At 44.1% G+C, this 20,573-nt stretch overlaps 1 protein-coding gene across 1 annotated transcript in view; it reads left to right on the forward strand.

Moving 5' to 3' along the window:
• The first annotated feature begins 14,817 nt into the window (after positions 1-14,817).
• DISP3 (dispatched RND transporter family member 3) overlaps positions 14,818-20,573 on the forward strand; it is a 40,042-nt gene continuing 34,286 nt past the window's right edge. Inside the window, exon 1 of the mRNA XM_041419435.1 lies at positions 14,818-14,964. The gene's annotated coding sequence lies outside the window, so the exon portion shown is untranslated. The remainder of the gene's footprint in view (positions 14,965-20,573) is intronic.

A 20,573-nucleotide genomic window follows, 5' to 3' on the forward strand; every position in this document is an offset into this window, starting at 1 on the left:
CCTCTAATCCTTTCCTGTGCTTCAGAACTGTGTCTCTGCCAGAGATCAGCTGAAAAGAGGAGTGACATATAGGCCTGGAAGAGGTGAGATGGATGACATGTGGATGGATGGATGGATGGATGACAGTATGTGAGTGCAGTAGATCTCTAATGATTCTTCCAGCTTGGTGGTCTGGTGCATGGTGCATGCCCTGGTCTGGGGACATGTCAGACCTTCCCTGCGTGGTTCTAGGTCACCCCAACTCTCTGTACCACAGAGAAGCTCACACACGTGAACTCAGGGCACTCTCCTGAGCTCTCTTGAGCCTTGACATCTTCAAAGTCAGTGGAGTTCAACACTAAAGGCAACATCACCTCAGTAGAGTGATTCTGCACATTGCAGGGTAGAATTCCATTTATGTCCAGAAAGATTGAGATCTTTGAGATAGCTTCTTTTTCTTTGGTGACATCTTGTCACAGACAGACATGAAATGTTTCACATCTGTGGGATTTCAACCAGAAGCATAATTCCCTCACATATTCTATTGCTGTGTTGGGTGTTAATTTCCCTGCCTCTAATTTATGTGCATATTAAGGTTGAGTTACTGTTGCTGTGGGAACTATAACTTCAAGTTTTATTATTCAAAACGAAAAAATATTTTATACTTTATTTTGCTTATGGATCAACATGGTAATATTAATATAAAGAAAGAGAAACTTCTAAATAGAAAGCATAACATGAAATACTTCTCTGTTTATTTTCCCTTCTGTAATGTTCCTCTAATGGGCAAAATCCTCACTATGAAGAAAAGATATAAACTATGAAGCAGAAAAAAGAAGCAACAGATAACTGAGATGTTCAATGAAGTTGTTCAAAGAGAAAATGTTTGCACTTACCTGTCCCAGGTCGCCACATGCCAGGAACCTTGGTGTAAAACCAGGCAGTAACATGAGATCCTGAGATTGGCAAGTCTGTGACTCAGAGTGAGCAATTTCAGTCCCAGTGCTGCTCTTCAGGGGAGTTGTGCTGATGTAGAAAAACAAAACAGACACTGAAAAGCACATGGGGGAGACCTAAAATCTGTTTGTTATTGTATTTGCAGGGATGCTCTGACAAAGGAATGATGCATCTGCCTCCATGTTCTCAGAAGGCTAATTTATTATTTTATGATATTATATTATATTAAAGAATATTATACTATACTGAAGAATAAAGAAAGCATACTTACTGAATGCTAAAAAGATAATAATGAAACTTGTGACTCTTTCCAGAGTCCTGACACAGCTTGGCCCTGACTGGCCAAAGAGTGAAAACAACTCACAGCAGAATGCAGTGAAACAATCAATCACCTGTGGGTGAACAATCTCCAAACACATTCCACATGAGCACAACACAGGAGAAGCAAATGAGATAAGAATTGTTTTCCTTTTCTCTGAGGCTTCTCAGCTTCCCAGGAGGAGAATCCTGGACAAAGGGATTTTTTTCAGAGGATGTGAATGCCATAGTTTATGGTGTTTTTGGTGTCTCTTCCACTGCCCTGGGAGAGCTTGCAGGTTTGTGAATTTAAAGCAGAAAGGTTCATTCTTCACAAGAACTCAGGAGAACTGGAAAGTCTTCATGGGAGGCTTGAGTAGAAGAATGCATTACACTCTCTTTTCAGTGTCTCAGAATGAGGAATCTGGTTCTGGTCTCATACTGGTATTAAGTCAGAAGGAACCTGCTTCAGGTTAATGGTGTTAGATGGAATAAACCAGGAGTAATGGGGGAGAGCCAGGCTGTGTGGTACACTACACAGGGAAACACTTCCCAGCAGTGGCCAAAACCACATTCTAGTCATGAGTTAATATGATGTAGGATCTAAAGTACAGTCTGTGTCTACCCAGTACCTTTCTAGCATGGCTACTTCTGATGAAGCCACAAAGTTATCTCTTTTCAATTTATCTCTAATTTTAAAAAATACAAACCCTTTTCCTTCTGACAGCATAGGGCCACTCTTCACTGGTCACACTGCATACTGTGATTTAATTTGTTATTGATTTTTACTGAGGTGGTGTTCATAACAGAAATGGAACAACCCAAATCACAAATCACTAATGAAAATTGTGACCAGCTTCTCACCAGCCTGCAAAGATGATGATTTAAAATGACTGGAAAGGCAAAATCAATCAGGCCCCTTCAGAAAGTTGTGAAGGGGCTTGATTGATGTACAAAAACAAAAAGCAATGATTAGTAATATTAAAACCAGATTCTTTCAAAAGCTTCAGATGGTCTTCTGTGTGACAGAAATAGCTTTGTTTCCTGAACACAGAACAGGGATTTATTTCCTATGCAGTGGTGGCTGAGGAGGAGACACTCTAGTGTGTCAGATTAATAATGTGAGTTTCTAACATTATTTTGCATTCCAAAGTTCACAGAAGCCTTAACGGCCTTCAGGACAATAAATCTAGAGAGCAGGTTATGGATTTAACATTTTAGATCCCAGGTGGCTGCTGTGGGAGAGATATTAAACCATCAGTGGATTCCTGAGAAATGCAGGTGTCATAATACGACACGAAATGAAGGACACTCTCATGCTGAGATGTTCAAGGCAAGAAAGAGCATGTTTATTTCCCAACTTTGATATTTATAGAATTCTAAAGGTGACCATGGATTGGAGGATGAAATTGCCAGCTCTCTAACCACACTGGTCAAACCAACAGTCCATCAATTCTCTCTTCCTCCAGAAAGGAATGCAAAACAATCATTATTTACATTAAAAGTGTGTGAGAAACTTATTACAAAAATGTAAACATCAGAAAGCTTAGAAGAACTTTAGAAAAACAGGGTGACATGCAGCTCCCTGCTTGGCTGGGCTCTGAGCCTGCTGTGCTGAAGGCACTCAGAACACTTCATGAAGCTCCCTGCACTCATCCCAGCTCCAGCTCCTGCTGGGACAGCAGCATGGGTTCAGTGATGTACTCACAGGGCTGCTATTTTCATAGGAGCACAGCACATGGATATTGGTAGGGTAACCTCAGTGAAACCGTGGGAAGCAGTGAAGGATCACCCCACGCGTGGGCATTAAGTGACATACCTGGTGCAGCCCAGTGGCTCACTCAGCACTTACTGTCAAGGTCCTCAGTGGGGATAAACTGGTCCAAATCCATCAGATTCACTGCCATGGCAGGGACTGATCTACACCAGGAGAGCTGGTCTCAGATGGAGCTGGGGAGTTGTACACTCTTGTATTTGTGGGGCTCCCAGATGAAGGAAGGAATGAGGGACCATGAGAAATATCTCTCATTTAGCTCATCTGGATGATAGGGTCCATTGACTGAGCAAGTGGCTGCAGGGGAAGAAGTCCAGCAAGATCTCTGCATCTTTTCTTTTAAGGCATGAGCGAGCTTTGGGAAGGCCTTTTCTGTTCTTCCTTATCAAATGTGCTATTTCTGCATTTCCATTACATCAATTATGTAAATTGCAAATATTTGATTTCAAGGAAATGTGAAAAGAAAGGAAACTATTTCTCCTTGTCTCAGAGTGGACTGGATGTGCATCAGAGCAAAGGAGATGGGAAGAGAGCTGGGAAAGCAGCTTTTATGGCTTGTGGGTGAAATGGCATGAATATGTACAAGACTGTAATTGGCTCCCACAGAGTAACCAAGCTGCCAGAAGACCCAGGTGTCCCAGCTAATTGTTGTAGACAATTAATAACTCAGATTCTACTAATTCCATATCGAGCTGGGCAGCTCATTACAGGAGCAGAGAGTGAGATTCTCTGCTAAAGCTGCTTGGAGATAGGGAGTGCTGGGGGATCCAGGCTTAGGGCAGAGAAGGTCCCAGCTGGGCTGGCACTACTGTTGGCTCAGAGGGCACAGCAGGAGACAATGACAGTCTGTCAGCCTTTGGCTGAGATCTGGAGTCACATCAGGGAGAGCTCTCACCCACTTGCTCCTCCCTGGAAACAGGAGCTGGGTAATGAGTCTTTGGGTTTAGTAAAGCCTAACTGTCACTTTAGGACACAAAATAAAACAACATACATGCTGGAACTTCCAAGGTAAAAAGAAAGGAAGTTTATTTACTGACTCCAACATTTGTAGACTTTCAAAAGTGACAGTGGATTGGAGGATGACAGTGCCACCTCTCCAATGACACTGGACAAGACAACAGTCCATCAAATTTCTCCTCCTCCAGAGAAGAATGTGAAACAATAATTATTTACATAAAACTGCGTGAGAAAGTTTGTTACAAGAATGTAAACATCAGAAGGCTTGGAAGAACAGAGTGACACCTAACAAACCACATCTTTGTCCTGTGACCCAGCTTACATATAGACTTTTCTTTGTGGTAACACGAATCTCATAAATCAAACCCATAATTTGTGTCCCATCCACAGATATATCCTGCAAACTGGAAAACTAGAGACTTCCTGAATCCCATTTGAGGCTTTCATGATAACCTGCCACTAACCACAAATCTCCTTGAGAGGAAACACTAGTAATTTCAAGGAGGGGATGTGGCAGCTGCCCAGTTTGCTCTGTGTTGCAGGGCCTTGAATAGATAGGGACAGAGTCTGTGGGAGGACTCGTGCTGCCATCAGCCATGAGCTGCATGCTGGGAATGGGGAATCTCTCTCAAGCCAGAGTGTTCTGTAAGCATTCTGAGAAGTGGTGGACCGTGGTTTTCAGAGCCTAGTGCAGCTCACTTTTGCTGGGTTTAATGCACTTGTCACAGCAGCATCCATCAGAAGTGAACAGCACCTGAGAGAGTACAGCTCCCTGGTACTTGAGCACCCAAAAAATGGATGGTGCTCCAAGCCAAGATTTTGAAGGCAGCATGGATCACATTACATCTAGAAGCAACTGATTTTTTTATGGAGTTCCATCAAGCTCCTCTATTAGCTACATGTCCCTTCCCCTTCCTCCAGCATTCAGGTACTTGGGCTTGCAGGAGTTGTAACTGCACAACTTCAGGGACTGTTTCCTGTCTCCTTCACACTTATTCTCTTCTGAGTATTCTCCTTCCTATAACCACATATTTCCTTGCTTTCTCACTTTTCTACATGTTCTTTTTGTTCTTTTAGACAGCCTGACCATGGCAGAAGAGGTTCTGCAATACCAAAATTCTGTCTCTGGCTGCAAGGGGTTCAATGTCCCAGAGCCTGATGCCTGGGCTTGCATTACAAGGGGAATCCTGGAAGGAATCTTGAGTGCCCTACTTTGAGTCAGGGCCATGTGAGCTATATTGTGTTCTTACAGATATCTAAATAACAGCAATTCTAAAATATAACTTCAGGGAAAACCAGGAAATAACTATAAATAAATGAATGTAGCAGACTGCTGATGGGCACTTTAATCTCAGGGCGTATTAGAGTAAACACATCCATGCCACCCACCAGCTCTGGCCATTCTCACTGCTTTGCCATCTGTTGCAGGATGGCTGGATGAACAAAATTTCCATAATTTGCACGATGTCCTCATGCGAAGCACAGTGGGAAAGCTGCTGGTAGTTTCTCATCTTATTTGAGGCTTTGAGGAGACAAAGCTGGACTTTCACTACAGGGAAGAGGCCAGATCACTTCCCATGTTACTAGTTTTCTTTGGAGTTTCAGAACTTGAAGAAGTTTTCTAGAATTTTGTGAAATGGTCCTCATTTTTTTCCCAGGGACAATGAATTTCCAAAACATCCCATGGACTGCAACTTCAGCAAAACAATTCTCTGCCAGCACCTGAGGCAGTCAGGGAAGCAAAACAAACAAGTAAAACCCAAGCCACACGCTGCTTGAGCTTAATGCAAATAAACCACAGAAGTATGAAGTTTAGCTCTTAATGTCTCTCTCCCCATATTCCTGTCTTTCAGACTGTTTCTTACCTAAGAATGTTTTATCAATCTGCCAGTCTAGCTTTATGTACTGTTTAGCTTTTTCCTGGCTGTGCATTATCTGTCTGCTTCCCTGCTTATACTCCTCACTTTACCTTTATTCTAATAACACTGTGTTGGTAAATAAGGGCACAACACCAAAAGCAACTGGAAAAGGTATTTCTCCAGCCCCATCTCTCAGGGGACACTTTTACCCATCCTGAGGCACCAGGGGCTCTTTCAGAGATATGTTTTTAATTATCAGCCACAGCCTGCACTGGTCCCCACTTCCACCCTGGAGGCAGCGTTAGTGTTCAGGAACACATAATCACAGAATGATTATATGCAGGTGCTTTTATTGAAGAGCTCTGGGTGTCAGGGGTACAGATCCAAATCTGACTCTGCCGTGGTTTTGAGCCGAACGTGTTTTATATTCCATGGTTATATAACTTACATATTAATTATTAAACTTACATTGTTCTATTGTTGACATTGATTTCCTCCAAGCATGAGTTTCTGGTGATCCCCCTCAAACCCTTGAACATAGTTTCTCATTATTCTTTCTTACGATTCAACAATAATTATATCTAATTACTATGCAATCATCATATCTAACAATTATATCATTTATCATATATTGGTGTAGTTTTACATGATCTGGCAATCAAAAGGCCTAATAGTTCCCAGGGCCTACTAAGCCTAACTTGCTTTCTAACTCCCCGAATTTTCTATGATTTTAAAATCTTTTACTATCAGCAGCACAGCTGGGACTGCCTGCAGTGGCTGCAGTCTGCAGCTTTCCACAGGAACATAAATCATGACTGGCATGAAGGGCTCTGCTCAAGTAGCGGAGCCACATCAGGAAGAGCTGCCCTGTTGTTAAAAACAGGACCAGACTCGGGGTGCCAAAGTGATTTCAGCATTTATTAAAATAAAAACAAAGGCCTAAAGCAAGGGGCCCACGGGCTGAGCAGGAGTGATCCCATCGAGGATGCTGCAGCGCCGGCGCTGGGGCTGCTTCAGCAGCGATGTGCCCGAGGTTCCAGGTGGAGCAGCAGAAATTCACTGGGTCAGATCCCCCTTTTTATCCTGTTTTTTGTCCTTCTGTATTGGTTTCTTTTTGGATCCTTCATTTGCACGAAGGTTTTAGGCACTTGATTGGCCATTACAGTTCTGCCCAGGCTGGCTCGTGGTGCACTTTGCTCAGGTGTAATACAGTACACTGAATACCTTATTTCTTACAACTGCCCTTTTAATCCCATTTACAATATAACAACCAAACTAACAGTACATGCTTAACGATCTATCAACTATTTTACAACAGTTTCTAACCTATTTTTAACACTGTCAGAGCATGAAGCCACTGGCTTTGTCAAAAGGCAGCTACACCTCGTGCCTGCCTGGGCTGCTCAGACACACACATGGCCCTTGTTATTGCTCCCTCAGAAAGAATCACACCTTTTGATGGCTTCCTCATACACAGGTGAGGAAACCAGCCTGTCTCCCACATCAGCAGTTCAAGCAGGTTGATGTTCAGATGAAAAAGCCTGCACCAGGGAAAATACAAAGCCTGAGAATAGATGGAGGGTTTCAATTGTGCTCCATTTGCTCAGGGTGTGAAAATAGCTTTTACTCTGTTTCATCGTCTAAGGCAGAATGCATTTCTTGGCTCAGTGGAAGGACCTGGAGATTAAGGAATATTTATCTGCTTAGCTTCCCAATAGCTGTTTGGAGATAACTCTGGGTGTGGAGGGACAAAAGACTAATTTGCCAAGCACGTACCTTATAGACCCTCCTGTGTTTGAACAGACAGGTAATGAGTCACAGGCTCCATTGCTAGGAACAGGCCAGCCTTTCTGAGGTCAAAATGGAACAGGATTGATTTGTAAGAGCTACAAAATTTGCTTATAATGATGCCATTTGGTTTTTGCCTTTTTCTGCGTTCTCTGTATTCTTCACACATATATTTGTAGCCTATTGTATTAGTAGACAGTTTTCCCAGTACTTTTCCATGGCCTTTCCCTAGGCAGAAAGACAAAACAAATTCCAGAGCTCCAAGCCCTGGGGGTACACAGCCCTTGTGCTGTCTTGGTTCTGCCTGGGAACCCAGGCCAAGAACAATTCTGCAAGACACATTTAATGGACAAAGTACAACTAGTGCTGAAGGGGGGACACCAGAGAAGGGGCTTGAGCTGGGGGGAACTGCATCACCACTTGTCCTCCTCACTGGTGCTTTTTATCAAGTATGCTAATTTTTTAAAACCTATAGAAATGTATTCACCCCTGGAGGGGCTGGGCTTTTGTGGACATCTTTCCATAACTGCCCCTGAAGACTTCCAAATAAAGACCTGCTCTTGTATTACTTCCTTACTAAAATTATCTTGATTTTCATTTCCAGGTTGGGAAAAAGGCAAAGACAATTTCTCCCCACAGTTAATTTTTTGTCCACAGAGATAACACCAACAGGAAAAATATCTGCTATAAATGCGTGGAATATGAAAGGCAACTTCCTCTGCATTAATCATTAGGCTGTAATGTGGCCTGTGTTTGCTATGTGCACACTGGAACATTTCCCACAAATTGTTCAGGGCAATCTACACCAGTGGAGCTAAAGGTTTGATTTTGAGGAATTATTTTGCTTGTAAGCACTTTCTGGCTTAGAACTTTCCTAGGAATTTTGTTTTTTATAGAAATTGTTTACTTTCTGATAATCTTCTGACCTTGAATCACTTCTGCAAACTCTCCTGGCTCGGTTCTGCAACAGTTCAAAAGACTGGTAACATTTCCAAAGTGGCAGGGGGTATGTGCTCACCCTTCAGGGTGTGAATAGGTTACTTTGAGTTCCTGTCCTCCTCCTTATTTTTCTTATTCTGTTCTGCCTTCCTGAGCTGTACCCAGCTGAAGGAAGGAGAAGGCTGGAGGTGGAAATAACCAGAGTAACTTACTCAAGAACCCAAAGTGGATCCTGGAGGCCCAGGAACAGAAGAACAGAGGTATCCACCAGACTGTGATGTGCCTCAGACTGTCCCCCCTCTAGAGATGGTTGTTATTTATGTTTATACCATCAATAATTTGAAGTAAATCTATCTATATCAAAACTTCACTTATTATGTCTCCCCTTCTATGTTCAACTCTACCATGATCTGTTTGGTGAAGTCTGTTTAGGGACAGCTCTTTAACTGGAGAGCAGGAAAAGTGAAATTAGGTGCTCTACAGGTGGACATGAAGAACAGCTGAAGGATTGATTACAGAGGGGTTTCTAAAGATGCTGGGGCTCCAGGAGGGGACCAGCTCTGTAGAAAGACACAAGGGAGACACAAGTCCAAAGATAAACTATGGAACAGGGATAGGAAGAAGAGTAGGAAAGGTTGAGCACTGTCTGCCACAGGAAGACCATTAAGAACAAGGCAACACTACCCTGTGGAGCCCTGCAGGAAAACAGCTGCTGTATTGGTTCTGCTGTCTTCTACCTCACAGTGGCCTGTGGTGGACAACCTCACCAGGAGGTGCAGAAAGGCCTCATCTCTCCCCCTTCCCCTCTCACTGTCACATTTTCTGGAAAAATCGCTTTGCCAGGATTTTCTCCTGGGAAACTGAGAAGCGTCATCATTTCCTTCCTTTGTCTGGGCACCCCACAAATACAAGATACCCCTATGTCCTCTGATGGCCACACTGCCACAGAGGAAGGGATGTCTGGTTCAAGGTCACACAATGAGTCAGTGACAGCAGCCAGCTGGGGACAAGGGCTTCCCAAGTCCCTGGCCTTCATCCACTGTGCATCACTGGCATAGAGGCAGCTCTGCAAATCTCACATTCATTACAATACAATCAAGCTTTGCTCCATGGGTTTGGTTTTTTTGGGTTTTTTTTACAATGTCTCTCAAAAACCCAACACTGATTTGCATTTTAAAAACACCAGTTACAGCTCAGGAAAATGCTATTCAGTAGCTCTGGGAGCTCAGGAGTAAAGATTATCTCTCGCTTTTTCTCTCCCAGGTTTTTTGCCTGTAATATATTTTTGTCCTAATAGCACAATACTTATAGCTAATGTTTGTGTTGTGAATATTCATTACATCCTGGGGCTTCAAGACTCCAGTGGTGAGGCGAGCACAGGAGGCACTACTGTCCCAATACTCCTACACTCCACAGACACAGGGTAGAGGCATCACAGTGAGAAGGCTTGTTTGGCTAGGGTGTGAGCTGTGGAATACTAATGCAGTCTGGAAGCCTTTGGGGAACACTGGTGAAACTCCATTAAATAGTGCACTGAAGGCCTTTTCAGCAAATAACTTCCATAAAACCATTAGCTTCTCTTAATTGCAAGGGAAAAGCTCCACACACAGCAGGGGTTTAGGACACACTGTCGCTCTTTACAGCTGTTTCTCTGTGGCAATCTACAGAAGGACCTCTTTCCCAGCAAGCCTCAGGACGGGGGATACTCTTCCCACCCTCAAAATTGTAGTGTTTTACCTGTCAGCAGTGGTGATTCAGGTTTCCACATGTGAATTTATGCCAAAGAGCCCTGCTGTCATGCATGCAAGAGCAGAGGCAGCTTCCTGCAGCAGCGTGGGCTGCAGCTGCTTGCAGGGCTGGGATGTGCTTCCCTTCTCCTGATGTGGCTGGAGGCTCCTGAGCTCACTGCTGTTCAGATGGTGCCATCTGGCTCTCATGAAATATAAGAGAAATGTTATCCAATAAATGAGGGGGCTGGCTGGCTGTGTGCCTTCACCTCTGCTCTTTGGGGAAGTGATTGTTTCTGCATCTGGGAAATGTTTAACAGAATCTTTGAGTACTAATGTTGCTTGAGTAAGAATTAATAGGCTGGCAATTAGAATTCAGGGCTGAATCAGTGGTAACTAGAAGATATTTTGCTTGGTCAGGTCAGGGCTGAGGTTTATAAAAATACACAACATAGAAATATACAGTAATGTGACTTTGTTAGTTTTATGGACAGATAGGAAATGTCCCTTTCCTTGATGCTCTGTCTAGCAGGATGTTTAGGTTAGGAAAGACAAGAAGAAGAGGTCTCAGTTCTATTAAAGGAAGACATACGAAAAAACAGCTGAGGGAAGTTTCTAAAAAGAGTATTTTTCCCCACTCCCCATTTTTTTCATATGAAAAAATGCTTTATCTGCAGCTCAGCATCCTTCAGGGATTGCCCCGAGGACTAAGGGGACAGGTGGGGCCGTTGGATGCACCTGTGGGTTCTCCTGGGATACTCGGCTGGAAAAAGAACCTCTGTGAACACAGAGGGACATGGAAGGAAGTGTTAAACCAGGTATGAAGATTTCTCCTGGGCATTGTATTGGCTCTCTCATCCCCAAATAGTTGAAATGTTTTATTTCTTTCTAATGCAGAATGAGAAGAGATTGAAATCACAGAAGTTGCCACAGCGCAGGACAGTCAGCCCTTCAGCCCCAGTGAGCATTCCATCCACAGGGCTTTTTGAGTGCTGTGCACTGGTGTTCTGTATTTGCTGGGAAATGCCCCAGTGAAGACAGGAATGATGAATCTGACTCCATGTTCTCAGAAGGCTAATTTATTATTTTATGATCTATATTATATTAAAGAACACTATACTATACTAAAGAGTACAGAAAGGATACTTACTGAATGCTAAAAAGATAATGACAACTCTTGACTCTTTCCAGAGTCCCGACACAGCTTGGCCCTGACTGGCCAAAGAGTGAAAACAACTCACAGCAGAATGCAGTGAAACAATCACCTGTGGGTGAACAATCTCCAAACACATTCCACATGAGCACAACACAGGAGAAGCAAATGAGATAAGAATTGTTTTCCTTTTCTCTGAGGCTTCTCAGCTTCCCAGGAGAGGAATCCTGGGCAAAGGAATTATTTCAGAGAATGTGAATGTCACAGTGTTCATATAGTGATACTTAATGTTGAATGTGGCAGTTGGAGTGTCTCTGTAATGACATGGAAAGGCATATTCTTCATGTACATATTATAGGTGCTAGCACAGCAAGAAAAAATCTAGTTCAGCTAAGGCCAGTGTAGCTTTGTGCTGTGCATGTGAAGGAAGGTGTCATGGTTTCACGATCGCAGAAAACCTCGTACAAGTTTTAAAAGCTGAAGCAGTCAAGTTGATTTGTGCAGTGTGAAAAATGCATATTTTATTGTTGGCTTTTCACAAATATTGAAGTGAATATTATATGTGTTATGTTAGAAAGTTATGCTGTATTCATTTTCTTAACTAGTGTGTTAAATATAGTTTTAGGTTATAACAATGTTAAAATAGAAACTATGTATGTGGGATATTTTTTAAAGAAAGGAATGAGGTGCTCGTATCAGATAGCAGCCACAGGACACCTAAATCTTTCAGAGAAAGAGAATTTATTGCTCCCTTATCAAAACAAACTAACTTCTTCCTACCTCCCTCAGCCATGAAGATGCCATCAGGATTCAGAGGAAGAAGCTGACACTGACCAGACAGAATCTTTTATTTGAATGGATTTATGCATCATGGATGAGCTGTATGAATATGCAACAGGCTGTTGCTTTTAAGGGTTAATCCTCTGTTAACGTGGGTCCTTTTTCGGGCTTATTTTGCCCACAAAGAGGTACCTGGACTGTCCCTAACTCTTTGTTTTTATTAGCTCATATTGTCCTAAATCCTAATTGTCCAAATTTTTATTACTCTAATTATATTACTATTTTTATAACCATTTCGTTACTAATAAGCTTTTAAAATTTTAAAAACAAGTGGTTGGCATTTTTCACACTGAGTGCTCAGAAGCAGTGCTGGCTGATAACTCCTGCAGCCTGCTGGGCTCTGCTGAGTGATGGATTGACCACTGTCCCTCACATCAGTGTGGGCTGTGCTTGCAACACCAGCAAAGTTAGAAAAAACAAATTTTCCCTTTATTGTACACTTGCAGTTTTCAACAAAATTGCTAACCCCACACTGTAACCTTCTCTGCAGACATCTTTATCACTGGCAGAAGTGTACAAAGCTGGTGGATTGCATTTTTACTTCAGAAGCCTCATTAAATTTGCATTCCTTGGAGCCTCACAAGGAAGATGATGGTCTGGGTTTATCTGCCTCACTTCCTGTTCACTTTGGGTGATGCACCAGAAAGAGCTTTTGACACAGCCTGCTTGGAGACAGACTCAAGTGATGGGTTTGTTTTATTGTGCTGCTTTCTATTTCTTATTGACTTAACAAATCTGTCTGAAAATAGATATTTTCCCTAAGCACCATCAACACTCAAATAAGTGAGAATATAGGGCAAAACAAGCTTAGGCTACATGACAGTGGTAATGGTTAAGGGCCATTACTCTTGGGTAGTTGTTGAGCAATTTACTAACATAATCCTGCTCTTGCAGGACTCCACATTACAGTAACAGGTCACTCTGGTAAACAGGCCAAGGATGGGGGGACTACTGTTCTCTCTGCCTCCAAAGCCAGAAGAGCACAAAATAAATAAATGCAAAACCACTGTGTCCAGCACAGTAGTTAGAGACCGTCCATCAACACTACACAGAGCCCCTGTACTCAAAGATGGCTTTATCATAGATGGTGTGAGAAATAGTTACTCACTTTTTATAGTTTTAGAAAGGTTTATTAAACCTTATCAAAAATACAACAGAAGACTGAATAGAGAAAAGGTAACGAACAGGGAGCAAAGGATTTTCCCCACCATGGGCTCACCCACACAATCGAGGTTTTGCCTTTTAACCCTTTAACCCCTCCCAAAGTTCTGTCCATCAACTCCTTCTTTGCTGACCAGTGGTGGAGATCTCTTCCTCAAATCCTGGTTGGAGGTCAGATGTTGCTATAGTGACAAGCCAGCCTTCCTTCCCAGATGTCCCAACCCCAGCATAACTATAAATCTATAAAACTTTTCTTAATTTATATACATGATATTTGTCTGTTAATTATGAAAGTTAATCATTGCATTACTCATCTATCACAATGGAGTCCATCTCCTGAAAGCCAAGGCAAGGGCAGAGCAAGCTAGATGACCAGCTGTGCAGAATGCCTGGCTCCATGAGAGTATGATTGTATAAAAGATTTTCTCTACCACCTTAATGAATAAGTCTTGCTGGCTCACATTTAATGACTTCTCCTTAATTCGGGGATTGTTGCTGCTTATTTCTGCCACTTAATGCAGATAGCTACCTCCTGTATAGAGCATTTATCTAGCAGTGAGGCACCAGCGAGTACTCATGACGAGTCCTTCCCCAAGCCCTGGCTCTAAGACGGGCTGGACCTGCAGCACCGGCCAGGTGCTGCAAAAGTTTCTGGTCGTTTCCATCCCAAGACGGGCCCAGTCTCGGGGTGGTGGCAGTGCCAGAGACTGAGCCGGACAGAGCCGGACTCCCATCCCCAGTCCGCAATCAGTCACAGGAGGCATTGGCATCCCTCTCCAAAGGGCAGCCTGTAAACCAAGGGCTCTGTGCGGGCGGGCAGGGCGGTCCCGCATGCCGGAGGGGACACAGGAACCCGCAGCTCCTCACTTCGGGCATCGCTCCATTCCTGCGCTCTCCGCCGCGGAGTTACGCGGGGCGGGCTCTCACGGGGGGACGTTCCTGAGCGCCGTGTGCGCGTCCGTGTCCGTGCCCGTGTCCGTGTCCGTGCCCGTGTCCGTGTCCGTGTCCGTGTCCGTGTCCGTGCCCGCGCCGCCCTCCCGGCGGTGCCGGCCCTGCGCTGATGCTGCCTTCCTGCCGGGGCTGCCTGTCCGGCTCCACGGCAGCGGGGCGGGGGCGGCGCACGGGGCACGGGTCCATGGTTTATATCCGCGCTTTGTAGCGCGGCCACAGCGCCGCCCGCAGCCCGGCGGGGCGCGGCAGCCCCGCAGCTCCGCACTCAGCTCCGCTCCGCTCCGATCCGCTCCGCACGGCACGGCACGGCACGGCTCCGCTCCGCACTGCACTGCACTGCACTGCACTGTACCGCACCGCACCGCACCGCACCGCTCCGCTCCGCACAACTCCGCGGCACAGCGGCGGGTGCTGCCGCCCGCCCGCCCTTCCGCCCACGGCGGCCGCGGCGCTCGGCGGAGCGGCATCGAAAGGCGGCGGCGGGGCCGGGGCAGGGCTGCGGGACCGGCACGGCCGCCACCGCCGCAGCGATCGTCGGTGGAGCGGGAGCCGGCGCTGCCGCTGCCGCCCGGCGCGGCGGAGGTGAGGGATGCGCTCCGCGGGGTCTGGGCAGTCTGAGCGCAGCCGTCTGTCGTGGTGCTCTTTCCTCCCCCGGCGGCCCGCAGCGTTCGGTTCTGCCCGGGGGTGGCCTGGGGTGTCGGTCGGGCTCCCGGGTCCCGCAATGCTTAGAGACAACCGCTTGCAATAATGTCCTTTTTGCCTTTTTCCTTTTTTTCCCCCTCTTTTTATTTTTTTTTTTACTCCCCCTCCCCTTCCCCTTTCTCTTTTTTCTTCCCCCTGGGAATCTAGCAGCTAAACCCCTCAGTTGTGTGTTTAGCCAACTCTCCCTGGAAGCTCTGGATAGTTCATGAATATGCACAGGGAGATCGTTTCCCGGGAGGCTGCCTCTATAATGAGCTGATTGAGCTGCGCCTGCAGCAAGGCTGCTCTCCTGGGGGAAAAGTTGGGTGCCAGAACTGAGGAGCTTTGTGTCCCTGGCTCCACGGAGGCTTGGCCGGTCTCCCTGAGGAGGAGCAGAGTCGGGGGGTATTGGCCGTACTCGGTGGTGTTAGCAGGTCCAGCCAGGCAGGATCCTCATCTGCTGTGTGTCCAAAAGATATAAAGAGCATCGTGTAACTCGTACATGTAAGGTAACCTTCCTGTTTTATGCCAGCTCATGCAGAAATGGACTTTTCCTGTCTAAAAACACTGCACCACTTAATAAGGACATTTCATTGCTTAGCAACAGTCCCAACTTAGCTTGGTCCTTATGGCTCTTGCCATTCAGGTGGTCTCCAAAGATGTGCCAGTAAAACAGCCACTGTCCTGCAGGAAATAATCTCTTCTGTTTTTTCCTTGGCGATGTGATGACCAAGCCAAACGAGCTTGCTGCTGCCCAAGTATTTAAGAGCACTTGAGAGACTGGGAGCTGAATGGAACTGATAAATTCCAGGCCAGACAGAGGAAGCTGGAAGTGGCTGGTCCCTCAGGCATGTTGGGACCTTGCAGCTGCCTTGTTGGTGCATCCTGTGTCACTTGCACCTTTGTTTTGTGCACAGGCATAGCAGCATGCTGATTAACAGCCTTCACTTATGCAATTATTAGAATAGTATTTTGACAGCTGTCAGAGTCTGCTGTCTGCTGTTTGTGTAATACACAAACGAATAAGTTCCTTTAAAACGAGGCTGATGCATGTCCTCGTTAAGTGGGGTGAGGACTTGTGCTTTGGAAGAGCAATTCAAATGACAAATCAACACACAGACCTTTTGCTCACAAAGCCACATCCTGATGCACATAAAAATTGCTACCTTAGAAACTCAGGCTTTGAAGAAAAATTTCCCCATGAAAATTTGTGTAAGATTTTGGAACTAGCTGTCTGTTCTCATCAGAACAACTTTGCTTGGGGACACTATTTTTCCTTCTTTCTCACCAGTAACCTTGTGAAGTGTTGATAAAGATAGAATCCACAGCACCGGCTTCCTTTAATTGCTCTTTTAGACTGTGTATCTAGATGGAAACCTAGCAACACAACAACTGTATTGAAGGAAGATGTTTCACTTCTTTTATCACCCTGGATGCATCTTTAGAGGTTAGACTCATCAAGCTAGTATCTTTATCCCTTGGAGCCTTATATCTTGATTCTCTAAGCCTGGAATAAAACAGAACTGAGCTAGTGAAAAAGACAACAGAGATGGAATGGAAATGCTTAATATGATAAAAGATCCATTCTTCCTTTCTTCCTGCTGCCCCTGTGAATACCTGCAGTATTCCCGTGGGGAAGATACTCCTCTGCAGAGAGAGAATGCTTGTTTAATAGGAAAGTGATTTAAGGTGAAACTACCCATCAGTGTTTGTGTCCCTTTCACTAGAGGCACAAGGGGAAAGCTGAGGGACCAATGGACAGAGCAGTGTGTAACAGTGTAATGTGTGAGAACTGGACTGGCATCTGGGGAGAAGCATCAGCATCATCCAACCTCCAATTGCCCACAGTGGTGATGACTGTGATTCAGTTTCTGCAATGTGCAGGGCAAATTCATGCTCAGGGGTAGAAAAAAACCTCAAACCACAACCCTGAACATGAGCTGAAGTCACTTTTACTCTATCCAGATTTCCCTCACTGGCTGTAGTGTAGTGTTTTTAGCTATACTGACAAGCACCCTTGTTGTGCATGCTGTTCCTTAGCACAGAATAGGCCATTTACAGGGAGTCAAGGTGGCCATATCTGACTGGCTCTTTGTAATTTGGGGGCACATAAATGAGGGATTTCACACTGTTGAAATCACTGTTAGTTTTTAGATGTCTGGGGGAAATGTGTTTGCTAGGTGCTAAAAATTCTTTCAATATCTAGCGTGTCCTTGGCTGTGCCTCCCAAGATCTTGTATTTTTTCAGCATTAATGAATTAAACATCACAAATGCTTTTGTCACACCGACAGAAGAATCAGTTAAGTTACAGGGAAACTCTGACCCCTTCTGTATCTGTAATTTCTGAACTGCAAATGAAGTGTTGTTGACAAGCTGTATTTTCAGGAGTTTATGGGGTGGCTGTGATGTGTGTATGTAATCAAATCACATGAGAGTGATAGGATGGGTGCATTTCAGTGTGGCACAGGGAGTGGGTATGCACATTTTGCATCCAAAAACGCCACAGCACATCTGTAATCCTCTTGTGATGCCAGTGCTTCAAGATAAGTGCTGCTTATACAAAGACTTGCCTGTTGGGTATGAGTACTTAATAAATAAGCTTGAGTGAAACTGGAGTGGGATAGAAGTTCATACCCGGGTGCATACTGAAAATCTGGATAAGCTGTGATTTTTATTTCTGAAGTTTGAACAGGTCCTCCTGTGAGTCCCAGGGTCTCTGGGTAATGCTGCTGTGGTTTCTGTGCATGCCAACGTGCAGTAAATCCTGGCAGAAACTCTCTTCAGCACAAAGTATTTAGCATACAATTGGTTTAATCCTCTAATCTTATCAAGCACTAACATAAATGAGAACTGAACAAATTCATTCATTCTAAAAAATCAAATCCCATTGTATTTCTCAGTGTAGTGTAAACTATTTTTCCTTTTACTTACCTGATTGGCTTATTTTTTTAATCCATTGTTTGTTTAGAGGTATCAGACTATACGTTTGGGTTTAGTGGTGAAATATACAGGTAATCAGCTCTCCCGGGATGAGGGTTTATCAGTGATTTGAGCAGCTGGAGGGGATTTCAGGATCAGAGCAAGGAGTGTGGCCTGAGGGTCTGGTTACTGGGACGTGTGAGCTTGGCAGAGGAAGGAGTTTCTACTGAGTGAGTGCACTTTTTATTTCTCTTGCGACAGTCAGGAAGAGCAGAAGATGTCCTTTGCCTTCTTCCTTTCCACACACCTCACTTGTGAAAAATGCATATTTTATGATTGGCTTTTTGCAAATATTAAAATGAATATTGTATGTGTTATGTTAGAAAGTTATGCTGTATTCATTTTCTTAAAAGAAAATTAATACAGCATAACTGTATTTACTCACTTTTAGTGTGGTAAATATAGTTTGAGGTTATAACATGATGTTAAAGTAGAAACTATGCTATGTAAGATACTTTTTTTTAAAGAGAGGACTCACACAAAGAGATAGCAGCCACAGGACACCTAAATCTTTCAAAGAAAAAGAATTTATTGCTCCCTTATCAGAAGAACCTAACTTCTTCCTGCCTCACTCAGCCATGAAGATGCCATCAGGATTCAGAGGAAGAAGTTGACACTGACCAGACAGAATCCTCTCTTTGAATGGATTTATGCATCATGGATGAGCTGTATGAATATGCAACAGGCTATTGCTTTTAATAGTTAATCCTCTGTTAACGTGGGTCCATTTTCAGGCTTATTTTGCCCACAAAGAGGTGCCCAGACTGTCCATAACTCTTTGTTTTTATTGTCTCATATTGTCCTGATCCTAATTGTCCAAATGTTTATTACTCTAATCATGTTACTGTTTTTATAACCATTTTATTGCTATTAAACTTTTAAAATTTTAAAAACCAGTGGTTGGCATTTTTCACCTCACTGTTTCTCTCTCTTTAGAGAGGAAAGCAGTCCTCATGAGGTGTGTGTGAAAATTGTGTTCAGCTCTGTGAATGTGTGGCCAGGGGCCCGGGAATGAGTTTTCAGACCTCGTGATGAAGTTGAGCAATGAAATATTAGTTTCCAGAACTCACTTAATCTCCCCCCGTTGATATAAAATTTCAATAGCCAAATCGAATTTCATTTTTATGTCTTTTATTTTAAAGCAAGCAAGCAGCACTGGGTGGCTGTGGAGTCACCGCTCCACTCATGGCACACACCACTACAAGCTCACCAAAGTATATATACTGCTTTTAAGCCTACAAAGCATTTTCCTATCATTTGTGTCAGTCCAGTGCTTGTGTTAGTCCAAATCAGCAAATATCACTAAGCTGGGATCAGCAATGTCATAATCTTTCCGCGTGGTCATTGGCTTCCTTTCCTTCTTGTGGTCGTCTGGAGGGAGGCCTTACTGGTGTCTGCTGTGTGATTTTTGTCAAGTGCATCAAGCTTTTTATTATACAAAATTGTGAGAAATAGCTACTCACTCTTCATAGTTTAGGAAGGTTTATTAAACCTTATCAAAAGTACAACAGAAGACTGAATAAAGAGAAAAGGTTACAGCGCTGGCCCGCCACCGTGTGCTCAGCCGCCCTCACAATGGAGGTTTTTTCCCTTTTTAACCCTTTAACCCCTCCCAGAGTTCCATCAATCCCTTTGTTGTCCAGTGGTGGAGATCTCTTCCTCAAATCCTGGCTGGAGGTCAGATGTCACCACAGGGACAAGCCAGCCCTCCTTGTCTCTTGATAACCACGCAAGGAGATACAACATAACTATAAATCTATAAACTTTCCTTAATACATGATATTTGTCCATTAATTGTGAGAGTCAATCATCGCATTACTCATCTAGCACAATAAGCATTTAGTCACTTTGTTGCTATATCCCTTTAGCTTTACCACAGCTTCCTCTCTTTTATTCTAAGCATCAGCTTTCTTGCTACCTCATCTCTTTATTATACTTCTTATATTTTGGTGCTTTATTTGGCTATTTGGAGAGAAAGTTTCAAAACCATTCTTTGTAGAATACATCCACTTTTGCCACAGCAGATACAAGCATTTGCTGATTCCATTGCCAATTGACACAAATCACAAAAAGGTTTTTCACACCCGTGATACCGCAGAACAGGCTATCTCTTTACATTATTGATTTTAACACAGATTTTCCCTGAGTTCATTCATCTTGTGCCTTTACCAGGGTGAATTTTCTCTCAGTTCTGTCCTCAGCGATGCCTTTGCTAAGGGCTGGATCCTGCCTGGTCTCCTCTGTGAATAGCTCTGCTGCCTTCAGTGAGACTGTTAAAGAGAAAGGCTGTGGTGCCTGTGACTCAGACTAATGCGAGTCAATTTAAAGGACAGATTAAGTGCAGTGTGAATATGGATTGCAGTGTCTGGCCCGTAATGAATAATTCAGGAGTATGGAGGAGACAGCACAAGTGCTTAATCCAGTTCTAAGTGAAGTCAGCAAAAGACTTTCCATTGACCCAGGATACGTTTCAGCAAAGCTGAACTAGGTGTGAGTTTGTGAATGGTGCCATTGATAGCAGTGTGCTTCA

Source organism: Onychostruthus taczanowskii, unplaced genomic scaffold (genome assembly GCF_017590055.1).
Source record: "Onychostruthus taczanowskii isolate IOZ18803 unplaced genomic scaffold, ASM1759005v1 scaffold61, whole genome shotgun sequence".
NCBI lineage: Eukaryota > Metazoa > Chordata > Aves > Passeriformes > Passeridae > Onychostruthus > Onychostruthus taczanowskii.